Source organism: Ambystoma mexicanum, chromosome 3p (assembly GCF_040938575.1).
Source record: "Ambystoma mexicanum isolate Mex_15411 chromosome 3p, UKY_AmexF1_1, whole genome shotgun sequence".
NCBI classification, from domain to species: Eukaryota; Metazoa; Chordata; class Amphibia; order Caudata; family Ambystomatidae; genus Ambystoma; species Ambystoma mexicanum.
Genome location: NC_090925.1, coordinates 145,714,330 through 145,729,190, shown reverse-complemented (window position 1 = coordinate 145,729,190; position 14,861 = coordinate 145,714,330). Strand labels below are relative to the sequence as shown.

Genomic DNA, 14,861 nt, shown 5'->3' with positions numbered 1-14,861 from the left:
TGAAGACCAGAAGGGGAAGTCAGCAGCTGGGAGAACTTTGGGAAGCCAGAAGGGGGGACGGACTGCCAAGACACTGAAACCTGAGTACAAATGGGGTTACAGTGTGGCAGGGGAGCTCTGCCCCAGGGAACCAAAACTACAGCTACACTTTTCTGGTAGTGTTTGAATCAGTGCCTGCTCCCTGGGTGAGTGCCAGAAACCCAGGTAGTTGAGGGGCAGGTGCTGGGACCCTGACCTCAAGTAAACCCCCATTAAGGACCAGCTAACACCTCTTAACTGAGGGTAAAAGATGGATACCCTGTGACTCGAGGGTAGCTAAGGCGGGATAACCTGTTTTGACAATAACTTTGTGCAAATCCCAAAAGGGCCTGTAACTGGCGAATTGAAAACAAAACCCTGAATGCGCATTCTGGGACTTGTAGTCCAAAAGAGCAAAGCTGGGAGACAGAGTGGTCCAGCACCACATGTGTGCCCAATCGAAGGTCTTTGTAAGGTATCCAGCTGAGAAGTGGCAGAAGAACAAGTTACCCATCGTAACGTTCTTTCGACAGGATGTTCCTCCTACGTATTCCTTATCTTTGATATTTCACAATATCCAGCTTGCTGCCTCGGAAATAAATTTCAATAGAGGGCGCTGTGCGTCGATGACTGGTCGAGTCGATGTCGCTAGGAGGCTTCCGTGATGACGTCAACATCATCACTGATATAAGTAGCTTGCGCAGCGCCCGTTGCTCAGTTCCGTTTTGACGAGCGAAGCATAGTCTTGAGTGGATGCTTATTAACCTTGAGAGAGTGCAGACTGCAACCACAAGGGAAGTTTTACTGCTGGGTAGGATGGGGGGGTGATAAAGAATATGTGGGAGGAACATCCAGTCGAAAGAACGTTACCATGGGTAAGTAACTTGTTCTTCGAAACGATTGTGTCCTCCCACGTATTCGTTATCTTTGATACACTCTCAAAGCAGTTATATTATTCGGAGGAGGGAGTAAAATTGAAGTCAGCAAGAATGCACTGAGTGCAGAACGGCCTTTCCAAAAACAGACTCTTGGGAAGTAGAGGAATCCAGACTGTAGTATTTTGTAAAGGTGTGTGCAGAGGACCATGTGGCAGCTACACAAATATCCTTTATCGGAACTCCCCTCTGCAAAGCAGACAAAGTTGTGATACCCCTGGTCGAGTGAGCCCTTAAATGTTCTGGGGGATCCTTACCGGCTAACTTATAACATTCTGAAATTGTTAAAATTATCCATCTAGAGATGGTTTGTTTGGTGATGGCTAGACCCAATTTATGACCTGTGTAGCCCACAAATAACTGATCATTCTGTCTCAGTTTTGCTAATCTGGTAATATAGAAGCTCAATGCACGCCTAGAGTCGAGTCTGTGAAGCCTTTCTTCCTCTTTCCCCGGGTGTGGCGGAGGTTAAAATGATGGTAAGGTTATTTCCTGAGTGATGTGAAATTCAGAAACAATTTTAGGGAGAAAGTTAGGCTTCACTTTCAATACCACCCTGTCTTTATGAAAAACAGGAGGTTTGCAGGATAAAGCCTGTAGCTAACTCACCATTCGGCTAGATGTTATGCCACTAAGAAAACTGTTTTAACAGGCAACAATGAAGAGGCTCAAAAGGAGTGCTCATTAGACAGTTTAAAACCAAATTGAGATCCCACAGTGGGACCCGAAAAGGAGTTGGAGGATAAACATTAATCAATCTTTTTAAGAATTGAATAACTAGAGTAATCTTAAAATAGGAGACTTCCTCAGCAGTACGCTTGAAGATGGAAAGTGCTGCTAGATACCCTTTGATCGTACCAATCAAGAGCCCCAGATTTGCTAAGTGCAACAGGAAAGATAACACTATCGGTGTATTGCATGAGAAAGGGTCAACACTCTTATCCTTACACCAGCGGCATAAAGATTTGGGTGCTGGCCTTCTGGCCGAAAGCAAAACCTGCATTACGTCATTCGGTAGGTCCCAATCTTTGTATCTCAGCCCTCAGAAGAAGGCTGAGAGTCCTGATATCTGGATGGAGAACTCCACCCTCCTCTCGTGAGAGAAGGTCCTCTCTTTGTGGAAGACGAATTGGAGGGCAGATGGACATGTCCAGAAGGTCCGGGTACCATGTCCTCCTAACACAGTCCTGGGCAATTAGGATCATGGTTTTCCTGAACCTTCTCATCATCCTGATTACATGAGGAATGACGGGTACTGGAGGAAACGTGTAAAGAAGTGGAAATTCCCAGTCCACCATGAACGCGTCTCCTAGAGCTCTTCTCTGGGGAAATTCCCTTGAGCAGTACCGTTCGCACTTCCTGTTGGCACTGGTCGCGAACAGATCCACTTGAGGGGTTCCCCAAAGGGTGAAGATCTTTTGAAGGACTTCCTGAGCTAGTTCTCACTCGTGGGAGACTGTGTTCTGCCTGCTCAGAACGTCCGCCGTGGTGTTCATCTCTACGGCTAGGTGAACGGCTGATAGAGAGATTCCTTCTTGTATTGCCCAGAACCAGAGCTGCATTGCCTCTATGCACAATGCTAGTGACCCTACACCTCCTCTCTTGTTGAGGTAGTACATGGTCACTGTGTTGTCCGTCATTGACATTCTTTCCCCATACAGTGGGCAGAAAGGCCTTCAGCACTAGTCTCATTGCCCTCAGCTTTAAAAGGTTGATATGTAGTTTGGACTCCGATAGAGACCAACGACCGCTGATGGTTAAATCGTTGGTATGGGCTCCCCGCTCTGTGAGTGAGGCGTCCATCACTACTGTTATCTCCGGCCATGGTTGCCAAAACGGTTCTCCTTTCAAGATGTTCTCCCGATAGGACCACCACTGAAGATCCAGTGAGACTCTGTTTGGGATTTGAAGGAGATCTGACATATTTCCTGAGAATTGTAAACACTGGGTCCTGAGAGCATCACTAGAGAGATCTCATTCTCAGGCGAGCCTCCGGCACCAGATAAATGCAGGATGCCATGAGGTCGAGCAACCTTAGGAAGTTGAAGGCCGGAAGATGCTGGGCATTCTGGAATTGTGTCACCATCTGCAGAATGTCTTGAGCCCTCACCTCTGGTGGCGATGCTTTTCCTAGGGATGCATCCAGGACTGCTCTGATGAACTGGAGCCTTTGTGATGGTATCATGAGGGACTTCTAGAAGTTGAGGGAGAAGCCCAGCCTGTGGAGGGAGTGGCAAGTATAGCTCAGATGATCTAGAGCTTGGTCTGGGGAACTGGCCCTGATCAGCCAATCGTCCAGGTAGAGGTAGACGTGAATCACCCCTCTCCTGAGACTCGCTGCCACCACCGCCATTAGCTTGGTGAACACCCTCGGGCAGAGGTTAGCCCAAATGGCAGAACTCGAAACTGATAGTGAGAGTTGCCAACGGCAAACCTCAGGTACTGTCTGTGCTTGTGATGAATTGGCACATGAAAGTAAGCCATCCAATCCTGAAGCTGGAGGGCCTGAAGGATCTGAGACACGGTAACCACCTTGAACTTGTCCTTCCTGAGGTACTTGTTAAAGTCTATTAAATCCAAGATGGGTCTCAATCCTCCTTCCTTCTTTGGAATTAGAAAATAAGGGGAGTACCAACCCTTGTTCCTCTCCGCTACAGGTACTGGTTCTATAGCACCTTTCTACAGCAGGGTTCAAATCTCCTGCATAAAGAGCGGATCTGGAAACATCAAGGAGTTGTTCCCCGGTGGATGACTCTAGGGTGTTTGCAGGAAAGGTAGGCAGTAACCATGGGCAACTGTTTCCAGTGCCCAAGCATCTGAAGTAATAGCCTGCCATTCTGTCAGATGCTGTGACAACCTGCCTCCTACCGCAGTCTTGTGATGGAAGACCTCAGAGAGGTTTTGAAGCCGATGACGCAGTGGCTGAAGGTAAGGCAGCCTCTGCTGTTGCAATCTAAGTACCTCTACCCCATCCACCACGGAGGAATCATCTTTGGCCTCTTTGAGCTGGCTGTCCTCTGCCTTTTCCCGAATGCCGAATATTAGCGAAAGGATCAATCGCTCCAGGGCGCACCTGCGGGGCAGTTTGGAGTTTGCTGTATTGCAGCTCCAAGGGATTTGGCCGCTGCCTTGGAAGTTTGTAGCTTCTCCAAACTTTCATCAGCTTTATTCCCAAATAGATGTGTGCCATCAAAGGGCATGTTGAGAAGTCTGGACTGAACGTCTGGGGCAAATACTGACTTCCGCAACCATGCAAATCTGCGAATTACCGTACTAGCTGCCATTGCTCTGCTGATGCTGTCAACAGAGTCAAGACCGGTCTGGAGGGATTCACACATTGGGCCTCATCACGACTTGGGCGGTACTGCCGGCGGTATTACCGCCAGCGGTATTAGCCCTACCGCCGAACTCCCCGGTGCTAATAGCGCCGGAACATGAGTTCGGCGGTAATGTAAATCCCCATTGCCCATTGAGCCCATTCGGGAATGCCCCATTCCCCATTGGGCTCAATGGGGAATTTTTGCGCTCTTACCGCCGGCAGATTTCCCGCCGGCGGTAATAGCGCACATTTTCGGCAGATTTCCCCCCAGCTCAGAGCTGGGGAGAAATTCGCCGAAGCCCTGATTCAGCGGACCCTTAAATCCGGCGGTAATAGCGCTACCGCCGGATTTAAGGGTTAGCGCCGAAGTCGTGATGAGGCCCATAGTGTCCTTTCCATCCTTGATAATGTTCAAGAAATCGTCTCGTTCCTCCCCTTTGGGGATGTGGTCAGCCGCCATTGAAATACAGTGCCAAAGGGTGTGGGTAAACCTCGCCAGCGTGCATATAGCATTAGCAGAGTTTAACGCCATACTACCGGCTGATAACTTTCTTGGCCATACATATTGTATTTCTTGTCATCCCTATCTTGTGGGATTGCAGGATAGGCATTTTGTTTGCCAGAAGTGGTAGCAGCCTGAACTACAAGGCTTTCAGGTGTTGGATGCTTCGATAGATATAGAGGGTCAGAAGCTGAAGCTCTGTATTTGACTGTTAGCCTTTTATTCACTGCCATAACCTCGGGTGTTTCCAGTTGGAAATTACCCTCCTTTGAAGAGCCTTATGAAAAGGGACAATAGGGTCTTCCTGTGGTCCTTTATCTAGAATGTCCGTTAAATCATTCTGTTCGAAAATAGGTGTGGGTCTGGACCATCCCATATATTCTGTTACTCTAGACATGAGATGTCTATAGTTGCTTTCAGCATGATCTCCTGGATCTGCTTTACCAAACTCAGCTTCGGAGGACGTGTCAATGCCACTTGCCTCATGCAGTGAGTCCTGCAGAATCTGTATTCTAGATTGTTCAGCTATGAGTTATTCTGGGACAGAAGGTGTCCCATATTCCAGACCAAATGGTCTCTCCTCGTTAGATGACCTCTCTGCCTCCTCACAGATCGAGGAAAGAGTTTTAAACTAGTCTGAACGAGGTTGTGGTGTGTAAATCCTCTCAAAAGGAGGAGCAGAAGAAGAAGGTGCTATAGGTGTCATGATGGGCGCTGACAGTGTTGAAATGGTCGATGATGACGTTGACGGCTTTGATTTTTCCAAAAATGTCAATGTCTTCGACACAAATGTCGAGATTTTGACGAAAGTGTCGAAGGAATTGTTATGTATGGTGTTTAGGAGGTCGATACTCGAGGAGTCGATGACCCCTCCTTCGATTTTGCCGCCGATGGCGTCAACGACACACCCTTCGACTTTGTCATATGGGTTTCTTTCGGCGTCGATGACGTCGATTTTTTGGTGTGTCATGGAGGCTTTCTCTCGACTCGAGGGATTATATCGCTCTCGAGGTTGAGGACTCGTGGCTTCTGTGCTTCCCAGGTATTTTGTCTTGGGTATCACCAAGGACAGGCTCAACCCGGTCCCAGATAGCCACATCCGCAGGGAGAGGAAGGCCAGTTGTTGTAAGCGGATCCCCTCCCTGAAAACAGGTCTGGACGTAGGCATCCCTGCTGGTGCGGGATGATGCAGTCACAGGATCGGGGACAGGATTACACACAGGCACCTCCGCGGCGGCCTGTGCTGCCTCCTGTCCCTGCCGCTGCACTGCACCACTAGCACCAGTGGAATCCCCACCTCCAGACCCCGTCTCTGTCCCTTGCATGGCCTCCTCCTCCACCAAACCCCCCACCAACCTGGATGACTCCGTGTCATCTTCCTCCGTCGGACCCTGTGGGGTCTCAGCTGCCCCTTCTGCTGCCGAGGAGTCCAACTCCGACCTCCGCCTCTTGGACCTCCCCTCTGCAGCTGTGGCCTGGGACGCGTCACCAGACTCCTCACTCCCTAATGAGATCACAACCTGGGAGGGGAGCCGGGCCTTGCGTCTCCGGCTGGTGGTGTGATCCCCGCCGCTGTGCTCCACAGCACTCTCTCCGCCCTCTTCATCAGTTGACGCTGCAGACAGAGAGAGATAGGAGACAGGCATCAGGACACTGTACAATGGACTGATACACACATGACAGTTGCACATGAGTGGCAGTGTCAAACCTCAGACATGGCATCACAATCCCCAACACACATGGCATGTCAACTCACACACATGAGCAATTCCACAGCCATATGGCAACAGCCAGCACCATCCATACACATACAGCATGAGCAGCAAAAGGTGAGCCAGACATCAAATGAAACACAGGGAGTGCACCAGACATGCACACACGCCACCGCACTTACATGCATGTGTATACCTCCACCAACTGTCGCAGTGATGAGATCGGCATCTATGTCACATCTGGCAATCAGTCTTCTACATATCAGTGTCACAAGCATCCATGTTGCATCACTGTTGCACCCTTGTCAAATACACACACATGTACACGGTGCAGATACATGCAGCTGGAACCGATATCCATGTGTGACACCACAACCATGCCAACTTACATACACAGTCATTCAAACATGTGTGCTCACACATCTGCATTTGGCATGCAAGCTTACACACACATACACCATCCATGTGTCTCACACATGAGAGGACTCGCATGTGTTAGCCTCACGGCCCTGTACATACACATCCATACATGGCCCTACAAAACCACATGTGCAACCTGCACACTACTGGCATACCACCACACGCACAGCTTACAATCAGTATGCATGTACACTTACCGCTCGACTCCAGACGGGTCTGCCTCTCAAGGACCTGGACGTGGAGCGCTGGGGATATGCGTTCCAGCACCCTCATTTGATGTTTCGACAGGTGGCCCCGGCGCCCCTTAGCATCTGCTGCCTTCAAGAGGCGCCGGGCCTTGTTGAGGTCCGGGACCTGAAGTCCTCCCAGCACTTCTTGACATGTTGGAAGTCACGGACTGCCACCCCCTCCGTGTTGATGGCAGTCACGATGTCCGTCCAGATCCTGGTCCGTCCTTACTTGTCGGCGCGCAAACTTCCAAAGAGGGCATCATACTGCCCCAGGACTTGCTCCACCAGGACACCAACTTCGGTGGCAGTGAAGCTGGTGGCCCTCTGCCTCTCATGGCAACCCCAGAGGCAGGTGTGGGTGGGCAACTGGGTCCTGGGGCTGGGCTGTGGAGCGATGATATCCCAGTCGGGAGTCTTTGGCTCCAGCAGGGGTGGTCACAGCAACTGCATCCTGGCTGATGTGCAGGCAGCAAATAGCAGGGCACGTGGGCAGCAGGCAGTCAGGCAGCAGCAGATGGCAAGTGGGAGCGTGCTCAGGGCTCTGGGGGCAGTAATTCGGCCTTCTGGGCAGGAGCGTGGTCTTCCGTGTGTGTACGCGTGGCCAGCTTGATACGGAGTGATTTGGCACGTGATAATCTTGCACATCAGCGTGTAATTCGAGGAAAGGCCCTTAGCGCGTAAGCGCGTCAGCACACGCACGCGATTTCATTGGAACAAAGGCCCTTAGCGCGTAAGCGCATCTGTGACGTGACGCACGTGGGTGTTTCCCTCATAGCACGTGATGACAGCACATGTGGAAAAACTGCACGTCTGAGTGTCAGCGCGTGTAATTGGAGGAAAGGGCACGTACATGTGTAAGTGACATGTACATGTGGGCCGGTCTAAAAGGTACGTGTAGGACGTCATTTTCTTGTACGTGCTTTTCGTGGAGAGCGAGTGGGTGAATTCTGTACTTCTTGTCGGTTCACACGCGATTACTTCCACAGCGTTTCAAGTTCATACTCCCTGTTACCTCTGACAGCTTTCTTCATTTTTTGGGCCTGTTTCCTCAAACAGCGTTCACTTCTCCTTTTGTCCTGTCTCCTCAAACAGCGTACAATTATTTTGGCGGGGGTGTTGCCAACGTCTTTTTCACATTATTTTTCCAGGCAGACAGTGAGTCGCGCACGGATGTGTGACAGTGGCAATTCACTGGCATATAGCTGTAGTTTTGTACTTTACCGTGGCTATGCTACATGACATGTGTGTGCTGGCATGTGTCATGTATGTTTATTGGACATGCCACTCACAGCCTGATGTGTGATGCCAGTGCTACCTAACATGCTGCAAATGTGTAGATTTTCCATCTTGCTCTCCCCAGTGTCTTCCCTTTTGACTCCACTCCTAACTCTTTGACTGTGCATGCATGGCAGGGTTATAGTCATGTCGGACATGTGTAAATCATGTACTGGATCTGTGGCTTGTCATGGCCTATGTGTGTGCTATGGTGCTCATGCCTGTTTCCATTTGTTGTCTTTCATGTTTTTGCAGGTGATGACGCACTTGATGCTGTTGAGGTTGAGGAGATGGTGCAGACCCAGGAGGACTCTCAGGCACGACCAGGCACCAGTGGAGGACGTGGTGTGGTGGTGGGTGAGAACCCAATCTTACTGCAGACCATTCTCTCCAGGGGTGCCTCTGGGTGCACCTCCCCAGACCTCTATTCGGGTGCTGAATCGGATGATGAGACTCATGTGCCGTCGCAGGTAAGTCTTTCTGGCAGGGATTCGGTTCTGTCCAACCCACCTGCACCAGGGGTAGAACCCTCTATGAGGATGTCAGTGTTGGTATGTCCGCCTTTGGCGGTTACGGATGCAGGGTCACACTCCACAGCATCTGATCCTGTTCCTGGGCCAGCAGATCAGAGGGGGAATGCAGTCCTGCAGCATCAGGCAGTGCCAGCACAGCAAGGTGCAGATCGCCTTGCCCCAAACAGATGTGGTGCCCGTCGACGCGGTGGCCGTACGCCACCAGGCAATACCGTATGGGAGAACTCCATGTACGGTATGGCAACTCAACAGGCAGCATCAGTTGAAATGATGGCTCAGGCAATGGAGAGGGTGGCCACTTCCATTATCCCCCCTGAAAGGCAGATGGAGCAACTACAGCAGGCAACAGACTCCATTTGCCAATCACACAGGGAAGACATGTTGGCGTCCAACAGGGACCGACGGGCGGCACTGGAGACTCTGCGCCAATCCATCTCAATAGAGTCCCAGGCCCACAGGGAAGCCCTGAGGGAAGAACTCCATAACCTCAGGGAGACCTTGAGGCTTCCACTAATTTCAGGACAGAACAGCAGCTGGAGCGGCTCACACGTTCGCTCTCAGCTGAGATGCAGGCAACACGTGAGGAGATCCGGGTATCATGGAAGGCCATGCGTGCAGAAATGCATGCAACCCATGAGGTGGTGCATGGGGATCTCCGCACTTTAATCCTCCAGAATCATACCTTCAACACCCGCATGCTTGCTGCCATGGAGGACCATACCAGGGCTTTGCGTGGGCTGCCTCCCATAGCACCACCACCTCCTGATGCAGCAGCAGAGGGTGATGAGAGCGACGGCAGCAATTCTCCCACAATAGTGTAGCCGTGTACGCCATGAGCCTATGGAGGTGTTTTTTTTCTCCCAACATCCACACAGGTGGCTGTTGGTGCGCACCCTGTCCTCGGACCTCCTGGTGTCATGATGCCTACCCCCGGGCATCAGGACCAAGGCACTCAGCTCCGTGAGCAGGCATCCAGACATTTGTTTAAACCTCAGCAGCACCAGCTAGGGGCTGTCTGGGTTCAGTCCTGGCGCCTTAGGCGCCAGGCTCATCATAGAAATCAGTCCTGGTGCCATAGGCGCCAGGCTCATAGACTTTACTTACCTGATGCAGACCATGCTGCAAAAGAGTCCAAGCCTACATGAGGCCTGGATGGGACTATTTTGTTACAGGGACTATTTTTTACTCGGGCGTGGCTCTAGGGAACTTCTTACCTGGAGCTACTTTGGAGGCTATTTAAACCACGCCCGAACAGCAGCACATGCTTCGCGTTATTCTGCATCCAGCAGCGTGACGGTCACCGTGCCTGCAGCCAGCATCCAGTCTTCTGCCACGCCCGCGTGTCTGCAGCCAGCATCCAGTCTTCTGCCACGCCCGCCTCGAATCCGGAGCTCCTAGAATAAAGAAGAAGAAAAGGACAAGGTTAGAAAACAAACTTATTTCAAATTCCTCACCTAATTCCGGAACCATTTCATCTCCGGACCTGGAAAGTACATCAGTCCTGCACGTGTCGCTTTGCCAGCTCCAGCACGGCGCCATACTCACCAGTTCCCACAGCATCTTTCGATCCGGCACTGTCTCCATCATTTCTTCGCCGTAATCCGGCACCTAGGGGACACAAGAAAAAACAAGGTGAGCCAAGGGAATCAACAAATACAAATTCTTACCACCATAGACTTACCTGATTTACCACCAGCGGTATTATTCCATAACTCTCCAAATTTTCATATGCCGCATCTGTAAAGAGGGAGAAAAACAACACATTAACGCATGCAATAGTTACCGGACAGCATTGGGTAACACAGACTCTTACCTGAACGCCAGCAGCAGCTACGAGACCTTCTCATAAACTCAGTTGCAACTTAAGGAAGGAAGGGGACAAGAGTGAACATCGGGCACATTGAGCTCTTTGAACTTGATACTTACCAATCCCGCCAGGGACTTCAGAGTCAATACTTACTGGAATTCTCCCAACGCCTTCAAACCAGTGAAGTAACTGGTATCTATGCGCCCCTGCAAGACACGCAGGATGGAGAGCTCATCTTTTACAAACATAAGGTGAGGTTACTAAGGGGATATCAGAGGTGATTAGTGGGGGAGAGCGAGAACAGTTGAGAGGCCATCACTAAAACCCACAGGTGGTTAATCCCTGTCTCCACTTTCAGGAAAATACTTCTTCGGGTCCAGCAGACAAGGCTAGGCGGGCCAGTCCAGACAGTCATCTCTGTGCTACGCATCACGTTGAAGGAGACCGCAGCTGTCCGGGTATGATCGACACCCCTTTGAGGTCCAGGTGAGCGTAACACCTGGGTGGCCTCCCCCACCCCCCTGAACCCCACATGGCCATTTTTTATATATTTTTTTTTTACAGTGTGTTGCCTTGTGTGGCTCCCGTGGGCATCCACTGTATTCCGACTGGGCACATGCAGGCTTGTCCTGAGTTTGGGATAGATGCTTGGGATCGTGAGACACACACCCCTCCTGCTTCCCGTTTCCATGGGCTTGCAAAGGGTGTGACCAAGTGACAGTGAAGTACACAGTGACGTTGGGCTCCCATGAGCTGTGTGGGCAGTCTGTAGTCAATACTGTGTAGACATTCCTAGTGGATATTGTTGTTGTTTTGTACACTGCATGGTGTATTGATATGTGCTTGTGCTTCCATGTCTCCCTCCTAATTTGCAGGTCTATTCCTCATTTCTTCACAAGGCCATCTACTTTGGAGATGGAGTTCATGTTCTATGCAGTACACTGACAAATGTGGAAGGCTGCAACACTACAGTTGGAAGGGGTCGATGTGGTGGCATATTCAGGTTGTAAGACTACGACTACTTTACCTTAGTACTGTCATGTTTTTCCTATGTTTGAGGTTGTGTTGCTGCATTGTATTGTTGGTAAGTATTTGGTCATGTGTGTTGTTAGTTCTACATTACTGGAAGCATATTGTGTATGGCCAGTTTCCATTAGGGACAGTGTAGTTTGTGACACTTGTGTCAGGTTTTGGGGATTGCTTGGTTTGCTTTCACATAGCATGAAATGCCATGGTGTGTTGGGTGGCGGAGGTGGGGAGGGGTTGGGTGACATGGCGCTGTTGTCATGTTGTATTTTGCAAGGGGGTCATGAATTTAGCAGCATAGAAGTGTCTTTTGATGACACAGCATTGGTGGTGGTGGTGTTTGTGTAGGTAGGGATGCACACAATGTAACACTTCCAGGTGACCAATCTCAGGCTGGTATGGTTGTGACAGTTGACTGTCCCTTATGTCATCATCATTGATTGTCATCTGGTATGTGCCAGGGCTGTGTGCACTCCATAGGGGTGTGATTTTAGGTGAAGTAATTAGCCACCAGCTGCGTATGGGCTGCCTCACCCCGTGCCCTTTCCCCTCCCATGCGCAGCGGTCGTGCATGTGGTTGGGGATGTGGGGGAACCACCATGTCCACCGGCAGGCCCCGGCGTGTTGCAACGTTGTGCAGGACACATGCTGCCACTATGATCCTGCACACTACTGGGGGTGCGTATAACAGCTGCCTGCCAGAGCGGTCAAGGGAGCGAAAGCGTGACTTGAGCACTCCGAATGTGCGCTCCACTATGCCCCGGGTTGCAATGTGGGCTGTGTTGTATCTTACCTCGGGTGGTGTGGTGGGGTTCCGAATTGGCGTCATCATGTGGGTGCTCAGAGGGTAGGCACTGTCCCCTGGGGAGGTGGTGATGGGTATCACTAGTGGGGTTGTGACATTACTCAGTATCTGACATGCATGCATGTGCTGTGGCATTTATACTAACCAAGCAGCCATGTATCGCCATGCCGCCCAGCTTCTATGTCCCGGTTTAGGGTTGACATTCTGTAAATGAAACTGTCGTGGGTGGACGCTGGATAGTTGGCATTTACTGAGGTGATGATTCCCTTGGCATCACATACTACCTGGACGTTGATGGAATGCCAGTGCTTGCGGTTTCTGTAGATGTGCTCAGATGCCCTGGGAGGACGTAGAGCCACATGGGTGCAGTCAATGGCACCTAGCACTTTGGGGAAGTGTGCGACCCCGTAAAAATCCTGGACGACAGCCTGCCTTTCTGCAGGTGTTCTGGGCAGGTATATGTGCCTGCGGACTGATGGGCGTGCAGTGATAATGCCCAACACCTGGTGCAGGCAGCGTGACTGCGTGGCCTGTGACACCCCCCCCACTATGGCACTTGTCCGCTGAAATGATCCAGTGGCCAAGAAGTGCAGTACATTGAGGACCTTCTCCAGGGGGCTGAGTGCTTGGGAGCACAGGGTGGGTGATGTGAGGTCATCCTCCCACTCACTGACCAGGTCGAGTATTATGTGAGGTGGAAACTGTACCTCCCATACACCTGGTCATTAGGCATCCCAAAAAGGCTGGTTCTGGGTGTGAAAATTCTGGCCCTGACTATCCTCCTCCTCCTCCTGCGGTATCCCACGACCACTGCTGCGAGGAACGGTATATTCATCCTGGCGTCTGAGCTTGTTTGTTGTTTGAGCGCACTTTTATGCTGCGCGGGTCCACGTACGCCTGCTTCCTGCTGGCGTACGTGTTTCCGGATTAGCGTGTCTTTTTTGGCGCACGCGTTAGCCCTGTTTGATTCCATGAATACGTGTTGTAGGCGAGCATGTGGGTGTTCCGCGCACTTGCCTCCTGTACTTCCCCCGTGACGCCCACATTTTCACGCGTTGTTCCCCATTCCGAGTGTCACGCCCCGTGTTACGCCTATTTTTGTTGTGTGCGCCGCACTATGTGCGCTTTTGCTGTGCGCTAGCGCACGCTGTTTGAAGGCGTGTGCGCCAGCGTGAACCGAACAGGATTTCAGCGCACATCCATGGATTTCCACGCGCATGGACTTCCATGAATCATTGTGCGCGGGTTTCGCTGCAATTTTTGCGCTGGCACTGCAATTTGCACGCTTTCACTGCAATTTCACACACTTGCGCTGAAATTTTCAGCGCACATTAATTTCATGAATCGGCCTGTCAGTTTTCAAGAAATTGTATTTGAAGTTTAATTTGAGCAACTTTGATATTTCCAACGGTGCGTGCGTCATTACAGAACATTGCTGTGTGCGCGCGTCATTACAGAACATTGCTGAGTGCGTGTTTTGTGAATTAACATATGCGCGAGTTGCGATTTTACTTATGCGCGCGTTAAGGTATTAACAATAGTGCGGGTTACATTAAGGTTACGTTCTGCGAGTGAGTTAGAATTCGTAAGAAATAGCAGTAACTCAGTTTTTGCCTTTTTTAAAATAAGTTCATTGGGGTTTTGCTTCTTTCGTATCGCCTACTCGCGTATTACTCGTTCGGGCTTCATTCGAGTAAAGGATCTTTGCACGTCACCTACATGCCGTGCGAGCGTCACAAACGTCTACCAGTCCGTCAAAGGAACGAAGGATTGAAATACAACGAACTTTAGACGGCGTCAGTCAGAAAGCAAGTCAATATTAACTGAAGCACGGAAGAAACACAGTTATTTATAAAGATAGATAAATACAGCGAGTTAACTAGAAAAGAAAAGAAGTTTATTAGAAGTAATTTCTTTAACCTTTTAGATAAGTAAATTAGCATTGAATTAGAATATTAAGCAAACAGAAAATAAAATTGCAAGCAACATTGCGAGTGGAAATTAAAGATCAGAAATAAAGGGTTATTTTTGTTTAAAAAGAACAATTTGCAAGAAAAGCAGTTTGAACATACAATTGAAGACAAGACATTATAGAGTTTCATCACAACTAAGAAAGAGAGAGAGTAATCTACTGCAACCATTTAAGAAAGCCTATTAGCAAGCAAGCATAGGCAGCAGCTATCAAGGATGAAGGAGGGTGGCAAATATTAAGTAAAAGTGAAGTAAGTTGGGGTTGGACAGACATTAACATATAATCTGTTGTCTTTTAGATTTCACAG

General features: G+C 50.1%; 1 protein-coding gene across 2 annotated transcripts in view; it reads right to left on the bottom strand.

Annotated features, from left to right (window-relative positions):
- Nucleotides 1-14,861, bottom strand: part of LOC138579502 (uncharacterized) — a 1,088,345-nt gene that overhangs the window by 75,644 nt on the left and 997,840 nt on the right. The gene's annotated exons all lie outside the window — the stretch shown is intronic.